This window comes from Mastigoproctus giganteus, chromosome 8 (genome assembly GCF_048544385.1).
Source record: "Mastigoproctus giganteus isolate SK-2022 chromosome 8, ASM4854438v1, whole genome shotgun sequence".
Lineage (NCBI taxonomy): Eukaryota > Metazoa > Arthropoda > Arachnida > Uropygi > Thelyphonidae > Mastigoproctus > Mastigoproctus giganteus.
This window is the reverse complement of record NC_143582.1, coordinates 20,147,932-20,160,446: the sequence shown is the minus strand read 5'-3', so window position 1 is coordinate 20,160,446 and position 12,515 is coordinate 20,147,932. Positions and strand designations below refer to the sequence as shown.

Sequence of the window (12,515 nt, the reverse complement as noted above, 5' to 3'; positions counted from 1 at the left end):
TTCCTTTGCTTATCGTAGACTATTGTTGTTATCTAGATAAATTATTTTGCTGTGAAATAAAATGTATTCGGGGTATCAAAGAAGCCACATAGGTGTATGTAAGCCACCTCTTTGGTCAAACTTAAAAGGGAATGGAGAAAGACGCAAGATTTGATTGAAGGTCGATTAGCATTTGGTATTTTTTGGGGTAGCGTTTTCTTGTTTCTTAATGGTAAAAATTTATATTTCATTGAACTAATGAATAGCTGATTACTTTAGGATAATTGCGAATAAAATCGTCATTAACAATGATAGTTATAACAACACTTTACTTAGCTCAGTGAAGATGGTTACCACCATTTCATATTAGCTGTAAACGTATTTTTCAGCTAATGCGAGATCTATTAGTTTAAGGTGGTAAAACAAGGTGCAAAATGGAAGTGTGTGTAAATTATGGCCTGTAAGTTCATGATGTAATCATGACTATAACAAATGTCTAAGGAAGAGAAACAAATATATTTCGTGAGCATGTGGTTGAAAATGGGTATCAGCGCTTCTAGTATTCCAGAAAAAGAAATAACTTTAAAAATGAATATTACATGAAATATAAATTTAAGAGTTATAATTTAATAATAAAGTACAAACTGTTGAAATGCTATAAACTAAAACTCGTACTAATCAGCTCCACGAGATATCTAACTTAACAAATTGTTATAAAGGTGTTACCACGTGTGATATGTGCAGAAATGCAGTATTGGCAAATCCATTTAAAACAACTGTTGTAGGAAAGTACGTTGAAGCTAGGACGTCTGGCAATTTCATGTTGGAGGGGGGATGTAAAGACATTTTTTTTTTTTTTTTTTTAGTTATTCCCCCAACGTTAATTTGTTTTAATGTATGCCATTTTTCCTTTGAAATAATTAAGAAATCAAATTATTTTGAATCCTGTCCTCTGGGGGAGGGGTGAATATCATAAATATATTTTTTTAGTGCGAATGTATTAATTTGTTTTAACTTATGCCATTTTTTTCCCTTGAAATAATTTATTTTGAACAGCTTTTAAAATGGATGTTATATTTCTTGAATATGGTTTTCAGAAATAAGTAATTATACATTTTTATCTACAGAAGGTAAATTTGGAGTTAATTTCCTCCATTGGAGTCCCCAAGCAGTGAGCAGGGCTAGTTTAGGTTTATGCCTAAGTCTAGCCTTGCTCATACATGTTTAGAATCATAGTCGCTAAGATTGGAATACTGTACTGCACATGACCACAGACCCCTAAATTGGTTAAAAGGTTTTCATGAGATCAAAAACTAAAACCAGTTGAAACTGTTGTTGATGTACTGATATTTTAAATTATTATTGCTCATATAGCATACTTGACTTACTTATTTTTTTAGTTCTAGTTCATTGACAGATACATTCTTCTTCATATCTTGTGTATTCTAAATTGTTTTGTATTGTTTTATTAGAAAAAAAATTCTCTATTTTACAAATCATTTATTTCCTAATTCTTAATTACTATTCAAGGTATTTTTATTTTTTTGTAATTTGTAATTTCATGATGTATCCTTATCTTGAAACATAGTTCTTTTACTGCATTTAGTATTTACCAATTCTGTCATCTTTTGATATTAATAGTACATGATGCAAGAAATCAAGCTTATACAGCATCAGCAAAAAAAAAAAACATTTCCCATTTCATATATCCATCTCCTCCAAGTAGTTGGTCTTAGTCCTTCCTTGAATTTATTCAAGCTATCCAAGATAGAAGTTTCTTCCAGCTATCAATTGCCTTTTGGCTAAAAGCAAACTTCTGCACATCTATTCTGTAACCACCCTCCCTCAATTTGAATTTATGCCCCCTCATGTGTGTAATCTAAGCAAGAGGAAGAATCTCACTAGCATTGAGTTTGCTCAATCCATTCAAATCCTTAAACACTTCATTCAGATCACCTTGCAGGTGCCTAGTCCCCAGAAGCTTCAGTTTGCAGAACTGAAGCCCTTTCTTGATAAAAGAACCGTTTTGTTCCCCTCACCAGTCTTGTTGCCCTTCTCTGTATCCATCCCACCAGCTATACATCACTTCCTAAAGTGATGCATCCAGACCTATGTAGTATGCAGTACTCAAGATGTGGCCTGACTATTGTATTATACAATGGAATAATCACCTCTTTATCCCTGCTAGCAAAATTCCTGTATATCATTGCCAAAACCCCATGAGCTGACCTGGCAGCCTGTCTGCACTGCTCAGAGGACTTCATATCTGACTGCATAACCACCCAGGTCTTTCATTTTCCATTACCCTGAGTGTAGTATCACACAGTTGGTACGTTACTCTGAATTACTTCTACCCATATGCAGTACTTTTCATTTGTCAATGTTAAACTGAATTCTCATTCAGTTTAACATTTAAAAATTAGGCAGATGGACCATTTCTCAGCCCATCTACCTAATTTTTCTTGATCTTGTTGCAGTAACTTGCCCTCATTACTGTCATTAACAACTATGCCAACCTTCGTATCATTTGCAAACTTAGAAATTAAGCCTGATATACCTTCATTAATAAATACAGAAAACAACAATGGGCCTAGCACCACACCTTTGGGGTACTCCATTAATAATGTTAGGCCATGACGAGCAGTGGCCATTAATAACCACTCTGTCTTCTCCCACTCAACCGTCCATTTATCCATAAAAGTAACTTGACACATCATAGCCTTAGTCACTCATGCGCATTAAAAACCAAAATTAAATCAAAGTGACTTGCCCTTAATGCCACATTACTCCAGTTTGTATAGCAGCCTTTTATGCGCAACAGTATCAAAAGCTATCCTGAAATCCAAATTTTTGCATCCAATTCCATTGTGACTGCATCATAGTATCCAACATATTGGTCAGACAATTTCCCCTTAACAAACCTGTACTCTGACTGAAGTATAACTGCTCTCCTATGTAGATGGTCCTGCATTACTTCTTTAACCAGTGACTTCACTCCATTATTTTCTCAGGAACAGAAGTTAAGCTAAGAGGACATTTGCGTATCTCCAGTCCACAGGGACTTACCCTGAATCTAAGGATGCTCATAATCATGGCTGAGGGTTTGCTTACCTCCTTTGCTAACACTCTTAATATAATTGTATTGATCCCATGCACCCCGTGTAACTGCTTTTTGTAATCTTACTGAGCACACAAGGGAATTAATTTAAAAAGGAAATTGGATGCCATATCAAGGGAATTAATTTAAAAGAAATTGGATGCCATATCATTATCTGATGCATGGATTGATTTATTTTTAGTCATTAATTTTGGTTATTTAATTATTCATTCTTTATTTATTGTACTATTTTTGATATTATGTTTACTTTTTGCTGTAGCTGGTATTTGATATTATGTTTACTTTTACTTTTTCCCAAAATTCATTTGGGAAAATAAATTTATTATTTGCATTTTATAAAATTTTATAAATTCTTATTGTTTTTTCTTAAGTATTCATTACTTCACTACTTTTTTTTTTTTTTTTTTTGTAGTTTTATAGTTTTAAACTTTTGGTTTAAATTTTGCAATTATTGATAATAATATTAGCAAACTTGGGCTCTAAAAGGAAAACTAAAATCCATTTTATGAAGCTATTCATGTGTTTAATTTTTAACTTTTAGTTTAAATTTAGAAATTAGTAAGAGTATTAGAATTAATAAAAACCAACTGCATTTAGCATCTGCCTTAAAAAAAATAATAATAATAAATACTACCTTGGTTTTATGTAGTATCCTTCCACCTGTTTCTGAAATAGAATGCAAGTTCTAGAACATTAGGCAGTAAATTGTTCCCAATAATTATTAAAACTCTTTGGCTAAAAGAATTTTCTTATGTCTAGTTTACAATATCCTTAATTTCTCTGGCCTCCAGCTTATTCCACCAATGAAAATAAAAACATCTTGCTATAATTTGGTTTATTCACACCTTCCAAAGTTTTTGCTATTTTCTGTACATTTTCCAGCAGATCCATATTCTTTTTGAAATGGGGGTTTTCAAATATACAGTGATCAATTTTTGGCCTAACCAATGCCTTTTGAAATGAAACAATGACATGTCCCTACTAGCAAATTTTCTGTACATAACATTTAAACAAAAAAAAAAAAAAAAAACCACCATATGTTTCTGGCAGATTGTCCGTATTGTTGCCTCCCAAATAATAAGCTAATCTGGATTACTAAAACCCCAATATAGAATCTCACATTTACCAGTATTGTACTTGAACTGCATTATAGACCAATTAAATAATTTATCAAGGTGTTATTTGAAACAGCATATCTCAGCTGCTGTTGTTTAATTTATAACACTTCCATCCTTTTTTATGATCATTAAACTCGTATTATTATGATCATTAAATTTCGTATGATCATTAAACTTGTTTTACCTTTGTTGGGAAAAAAGTTGTGTTAGGATTGAATATGAAAGTGTCTGCAATTCTGTCCAGACACAATAGGAAGGAGCGTGTTGAGAGCCTTGTCGATAAATTTGGCTCTGGAGAGAGTGCAAGGCACACGGGGCAGAATTCTTTTCGGTGTGGCCTGTGCTTGTTAACAGGAGAGACTATTTGTTTTTACAGGGATGGGATACACTTAAATAGAAGGGGTGCAAGAATATTTGCTGATGCTATTAAGTCAGTGATGGGAGAGCAGAAAACTGCTAGCTTTTGGGAGGAGGATATACAGACCTAATAGTTTAACTAGATCTGCAGGCATCAGTAAAAGTGATTGTTGCACTGCTCTTATTGGAACATGTAGCAGCCTGGAAAGCAAGGTGTTGGGGATTTCAAGCACTGCTGTGGGTTGTCACAGAACAATAAATGCACGGGCTGTGTTAGGGTAATTTAGAGAAAGAACAGATGCATGTATACTAATGCTAGGAGCATTGTAAATAATTGATGAATTTGAAGTACTGATTAAGTTATCAAATGCAGACATTTTAGGGATATTGGAGACATGGTGTCACTCAGACATAAACGACACCAAATTTGAATATGGAGAGTACAACATATATCAGGTGGTAGATGACTTTCATCAACCGGTGAAATACCACCACTTTGCTTATTGGAGGCTCGAAGTCGTGAAAGCCATGTTTAGTCTCTAGAGCAAAGTTTCCGGCATCCCCCTCTCCCCATACTTTTCCTTCAACCCATGCACGGTACTAAGTACTATAGGTTTTGATACCTTTCGTGTTGGGGTTCTCATAAAAAAAAAAAAAAAAAATACAGGAAGGACAGGAGGAGTGAGAGGTTATGGGCCTATTAAGCATATTAAATCTAAGACAGTGCATCCAGTAAATTTGGGTGGCCAGTGTAATGTTGAGTCAGTTTTGATATGACATAAGCACTGGGAAAATGAAAATGAGAGTAGGAGTGTACCACTGCCCTCCGTAGCCGAGTGGTCAGGAGCGGGAGTGCAGTAGCACATGCTCTTTGAGTAGACTGGGGTTCAGGCCCCTGACTGCTGAATACGGTCGATCTGCCAACCCGCACTGGACCAGCGTGCCAGATTATGGTCCATTTCCCTCAGCATGAATTGTTGAGGAGGCTTCCATCCTGCAGTGGGTTGATAATGGCTGCACTTTACCCTTTTTTTTTTATAGGTCTATGATGAGTGTAAAAACAGCTATACATAGAAATAGTGGTTCAGTAAATCAGAATGTCTTATAGTGCGAGATTTTAACTTTTCAGATGCTGATGGGAATTTTTGCATTGGTCACCCACACACTAGGAAGACTTTTGCAGATTTATTGGATAACTGTTTTCTGCAATGAGGAAGCAGTACTCTTGATCTGATTATCAGCACCAATTCTTCATGCATTAAGAACCTACAGATAAAATAACACATCAGTGCACTGTGATCACTGTTACCCATTAGGTAATAGTGCACTGGTGTGGAATTTATTTAAAGAACAGTTACTGTCAAGGGTAAAAGGAAAGGCTTTTGTTTTCATAAAGGAAGATTGTTCTGTGAGTTTGAAGTTGGACGGTAAATGGACGTTGACTGGTTGTGGCATGTGTTCGGACTGGTTTTTGAAGAGAGAGGGCCCATGACAGTATCTATGAGGGGTGATCATTTAATTTGCTGACTGGTGCAAGATTTTGTTTACCGCACGAACTTTCCATAACTGCTACTAGAGGCACTCTCCCTGATTGCTACTGAGCAGACTGTGTGCACATGCTAGTACTTGCCGAGCTATTGTTGCATGGAGAATTTAGCTGAGTGTCACTGACAATCATTTTGAAGTAAGTATGTTGGATATACAGATTGAACAGCTCTATGCAATTCGTTATTGTGTTAGATGAAGCTCAAATGCATCGGAAACAGTTAGTTGAAGCATATGGTAATGAGTGTCTTGGTAGAACAGCCATATTCCAGTGTAAATGGTTTCTCCAAGATAATGCCAGCTAATATTGTGCAGGTACTGATCACTGCCATAGGTGCCTAGGTTCTGCCACATTCCTCTTATTCACTGGACCTAGCTCCATATGATTTCTAAAGAAAGCTGAACTAATTAGACATGTGACAGAGAAGAAAAATGCATGGGATACATATAAATTAACATGTGACACAGAAGCCTGTGATAGATATAAGCTGGTCTGTAACAAGTTACAAAGGAGGTTAGGCAGGCAAAGGTAGATTACAAGAAATCTTTGGCAAAGGATGCAAAGAAAAACAGCAGAGTTCTTTACTTATGTAAACTCTAGAAGGAAGGGGATGAATCAGATTGGTCCACTTGATATCGATGGTTCAACTGTTGATGATCCTGCTTAGGTAGCTAACAAACTAAATGAATATTTTGCATCGACATTCACACATGAGGAGTTATTCAGGGAGGGGAATGCCAGAGGTGTATTGAACTCTGGCTGTAAGCTAGATAATCTTGTAATAACTGAGAGTAAAATGGAGGAGAAATTGTTGAAGATAAAGAAAGGTACCTGGGGTGGATGGAATCTATCCAGTTATATTAAAGGAGGTGGCAAAGGAAGTAAGCAAACCCTTAGCCATAATTATGAGAGCTTACCTGGACTCAGGGGAGGTACCCATGGACTGGAGATGTGCAAATGTGACCCCAATCCACAAAGGAGGGTCAAAGGGAGACGCAGGTAATTATAGACCTGTTACTTTAACTTCTGTTCCAGGGAAATTAATGGAGGCACTGGTTAAAGAATTATCTTATTATATTATTGGCAGAATTATCTAGACAAGACTTCAGTTATAGCTCAGACACAGCATGGGTTTGTTAAGGGGAAGTCTTGTCTAACTAATTTTATTGGATACTATGATGTAGTCACAAAGGAACTGGATGCAAAGAATAACTTTGATATCATATATTTGGATAGGAAAGCCTTTGATACTGTTGCACATGGAAGACTGCTGCACAGATTGGAGCAGTGTGGCATTGGAGGCAAATTGCTGCTATGGATAACGGGATGGTTGAGTGGGAGAAGGCAGAGTGGTAATTAATGGACGCTGCTCTGCGTGGACTAATGTTATTAGTGGTGTCCCTCAGGGTTCAGTGTTGGGTCCATTGTTGTTTTCTGTATTTATAAATGATATTGATGGTGGTAAAAAGGTAAAGTGCAGCCATTATCAATCCTGCAGGATGGAAGCCTCGTCAACAATTCATGCTGAGGGAAATGGACCATAATCTTCCACGCTAGTCCAGTGTGGGTTGGCAGATCGCCCATATTCAGCAGTAAGGGGCTTGAACCCCGGTCTACTCAAAGAGTGTGTGCTACTGCACTCCTGCTCCTGACCACTCGGGTATATCAGGCTTAATGTCGAAGTTTGCAGATGATACGAAGGTTGGCAGGGTTGTTAATGAGAGTACACTGCTGCAACAGGATCTAGAAAAGTTGAGCAGATGGGCTGAGAGGTGGCAAATGAAGTTTAACATTGACAAATGTAAAGTACTACATATGGGAAGCAGTAATCTCAGAGTAATGTATCAACTCTGTGGTACCACACTGACAGTGTTAGAGAATGAAAAGGCCTTGGGGGTAATTGTGCAGACAGATATGAAGTTTTCTGAGCAGTGCAGATGGTCTGCAAGAGAAGCTCATGGTGTCTTGTCAATGATATACAGGAATTTTTCTAGCAGGGATAAGGTGTTTATCCCCTTGTATAAACAATGGTCAGATTCCACCTTGAGTACTGTATACAGGTCTGGAGGCCTCATTTTAAGAAGGATGTAGAGCTGTTGGAACGAGTACAGAGAAGGGCAACAAGATTAGTGAATGGAACAATGGGTTGCTCTTACGAAGAAAGGCTTAAATTTTACAAATTACAATGTCTGGAGACTAGGCACCTACGAGGTGATCTGATTGAGGTGTCTAAAGCCTTGAATGGTTTGAGCATGCCCAATGCTGATGGGATTCTTCCTCTTGCTCAGAATAATAATCACCTGAGAGAACATAAATTCAAATCTTGGAAAGACGGTTGTAGGATAGATGTGCGGAAGTTTGCCTTTAGCCAGCAGGTGGTTGATTGCTGGAACAAACTTTCATCTATCATTGTAGAAGTTGATAGCGTAAATAGATTCAAGGTAGAACTTGACAAACATTTGGAGTGAGTGTATGGGTAAAATAAGGGTTTTTTTTTTTTTTTTTTTTTGGCTGATGCCGTATAAGCTTGGTTTCTTGCATGTGTGCCTGTGCTAATGCTAGCTGTGAAAGGAAAGTGTTTTGCATCCGGCACAACGATGCTCGCAGAGTCACAATGGAAGCACTTCACAGTCTTTCAAAAAAATGGCTTGCATGAAGCATTTAATTTGTGTACAACAGTGGCAAAAATGTGTAAAGTTGAAGGGAGAGTATTTCGAGAAGAAGAAATCCATAGAAGATTCAGATGATAATTAAGATTAGATCTTGCACCCTTTTGTGAATTAAACAGTCACCCCTTGTATAAAAAAAAGGAATGCAGCAGAAAAAGAACATCTATGTGACAGAGAATGGTGAGATTTTGTTAGAGATGAGATATTAATTAACCTAATTGCCCCTTTTGAATGGAATATAGAAGCCTGAGAAAGGTTTTGGAAGCACCACCCACCCCAGATGTTGGAACAATATTCCATGGTAGGGTAGATTTGAGATTTGTATAGAGTGAACAGTCGTTTGGAATAAAAGTAATGCCAAGAGTGAAAGAGAGAGTCCAGTTTTTTAGATGCAGAGGAAGTGATATTTGTAATGTACTTATGCCAAGAGAGATTAGAAGTCATAATCCCCAATAGAGATATGATCTTGCCTAGAAATCAGTGTCATCCAAGATAAAGATAGGAGCAGAAGAATCCTTTTTGTGAGATATGACAGGACTGAGTTTTAGAAGGATTGAAATCAACTAAGTATCTTTGTCCCACTGGAGGATTACCTGGTGATCAGCATTTAAGGAATTGGTAGTGGATATTCGAGAAGTTGAAACTGTTTGTGTAGCGCAAGGTTTCTCAAACTGGAAGGTGGAATGCAGTGTGCTATCATCAGCAAAAGTATGGATAGTATTTCCGGTTCAATGGAACAAGGTCATTAACATACAACAGGAAAAGATTGGGAGAAGGAACTGAACCTTGGGGAACACCAGAATTAGTGAGAAGTTAGAAGAGAGAGCCATCTACCATCATCTGAAGTGAGTAGTCAGAGAGAGAGAAAACTGGATTACAAAAAAAAAAAAAAAAAATCAAATTACAGCAAGCAGTTGGTAGACCATAAGATGGAAGCTTATTTAGAAGACCTTTATGCCAAACATGATCAAAAGACTTTAAAATGTCAAGAACAAGAACTTTTCCATAGATGGGTAACGTAAGCCAGAATATCACCAATGGATTGACACTGACAGAATCCATACTGGCGATTGTTGATCAGATGGAAGGTTTCTAGATAATTTAAGAGTTAGTGGTTAATTTGAGCAGAAAAAGTAGAAGTGGCTAAGGTAAAAAATGTTAACACGTGAACCATGGCAAAGCTCGGACATTTTTACCGGAAAAACTAGTTCACCGCTACCACACTCTATCGCTGCTTGGTCGCTAAACAGACGGTTGGCGTTATTGGTCTGGAGTAGAAGTTGAGAATGATATGTGGTTTAATTGACAGGGAAGCGTGACAGATGATGTATTGATTGGTGCATGAACACAACAGATAACATCGGTTTAGTCATCGATTGGTATTATGATGTACATTAATGAGTAAAGAACAGTGCATAATTAGATTTGTAATGAACTGTATACAGATTCAGTTCGTAGTAGTAGTAGAGGCATGCGATGCAAGAAAGCATGTGTATGAGCTTATGCAGCATCAGCCAAAAAAAATCGCACCATTCCCTCCAAATGCCTGTCCAGTTCCTCCTTAAATTTATTCAACCTATCAACTTCCACAACAACAGATGGAAGTTTGTTCCAGCAATTAACCACCCACTGGCTAAAGGCAAATTTCCACACATCTATTCTACATCTGTCTTTTCTTAATTTGAATTTATATACCCTTAGGTTCATAATCTGAACAAGTGGAAGGATCCCATCAGAATTCAGCATGCTTAACCCATTCAAGGCCTTATATACCTCAATTAGATCACCGTGCAGGTGCCTAGTCTCCAGCCACTGCAATTTGCAGAACTTAAGCCTCCCTTGGTTAGAGGATCCCTTCATTCCCCTCACCAATCTTGTTGCCCTTCTCTGTACACGTTTAAGTAAATCTACATCCTGCCTAAAATGAGGCCTCCAGACCTGTACGCAGTACTCAAGGCGTGGCCTGACCATCGCCTTATACAGAGGGATAATCACCTCCTTTTCCCTACCAGCAAAATTCCTATATATCATTGACAAAAGCCCATGACCTGCCCTGGCAGCCTGTCTGCATTGCTCAGAAAACTTCATATCTGCCTGCACAATTACTCTCAGGTCTTTTTCATTTTCTACCACCTTAAGTGTAGTACCACACAGTTGGTACGTTTCTCTGGGGTTACTTCTACCCATATGCAGTACTTTGCATTTGTCAAGGTTAAACTTCAGTTGCCACTTCTTAGCCCATCTGCCCAAATTATCTAGATCCTGTTGCAGTAGCACACTGCCATTACTGTCATTAACAACCCTGTCAACCTTTGTATCATCTGCAAACTTTGACATTAAGCCTGATATACCTTCATCAATATCATTGATAAATATACAAAACAGTGGACCCTACACGGAACCCTGTGGGACTCCACTAATAACATTAGTCCACGAAGAGCAGCACCCATTGATTACCACCCTCTGTCTTCTTTCACTTAACCATCCTTTTATCCATTGTAGCAATTTACCCTTAATACCATTCTGCTCCAATTTGTACAATAGTCTTTCATGCGCAACAGTGTCCAAAACTTTCCTGAAATCCAAATAGATGATATCAAAATTATTTTTTGCATCCAGTTCTTTTGTAACCACATCATAATATCTTATCAAATTTGTCAGACAAGACTTTCCCTTAACAAACCCATGCTGTGTCCGAATTATTGCTGCAGTCTTGTCTAGATGATCCTGCAATGCATCTTTAACCAGTGACTCCATTATTTTACCCGGAATAGAAGTTAAACTAACTGGTCTGTAATTACTCGTGTCACCCTTCGATCTCCCTTTGTGAATTGGGGATACATTTGCACATCTCCAGTCCGTGGGAACCTCCCCTGAGTCCAAGGATGCTCTCGTAATTATGGCCAAGGGTTTGCTTAGTTGCTTTGCCGCCTCCTTTAATATAAATGGATAGATCCCATCCACCCCAGGTGCTTTTCTTTTGTTTTACTTCAACAATTTCTCCTCCACTTTGCTCTCAGTTATTACAAAATCATTAAGTATCCTGCTACAATTTGATAACCTTCTGCCATTTCCAAACCTTAATAACTCCTCATGTGTGAATGTAGATGCAAAATACTCATTCAGTTTGTTTGCTATCTGGGCAGGATCATCAACAGTCGATCCATCAATATCAAGTGGACCAATCAGATTCATCCCCTTCCTTTTAGAATTTATATAAGTAAAGAAATCCTTGCTGTTTTTCTTAGCATCTTTTGCCAATTATTTCTCGTAATCTGCCTTCGCCTGCCTAACCTCCTTTGTGACCTGATTACAGACTAGCTTATATCTTCCATAGGCTTCTGAGTCGCTTGATAATTTATATGTATCCCATGCATTTTTCTTCTCTGTTACGAGTCTCATTAGTTCATTTGATAACCATTTAGGCCTAAACCTTGAACAATATTTCTTAATAGGTATGAAACTTTTAATTGCTTTCACGAATAATTCCTTGAATGCTTCCCACTTAGAATTTACTGTTGATAACATCGTCAGTTTATCCGACTGTACAGAATTTAAACAGGACCAGGGTATGTCTGCCAGGGGCAAAGGTTGATGACGTTGTAGAGCGGATATCATCTTTCAAGGGCACAAAAGGTGATATAGTTGTACACGTTGGCACTAATGATATTAAGAGTAGGAGACCGGCAGAATTACTCAACAAGTACAGGTCACTGTTGAAAAAAAGC

The 12,515-nt window shown here is 37.5% G+C and overlaps 1 protein-coding gene across 2 annotated transcripts in view; it reads left to right on the top strand.

Annotated features, from left to right (window-relative positions):
• Kap-alpha1 (karyopherin alpha1) overlaps window positions 1-12,515 on the top strand; it is a 188,621-nt gene that overhangs the window by 436 nt on the left and 175,670 nt on the right. The window lies entirely within an intron of this gene.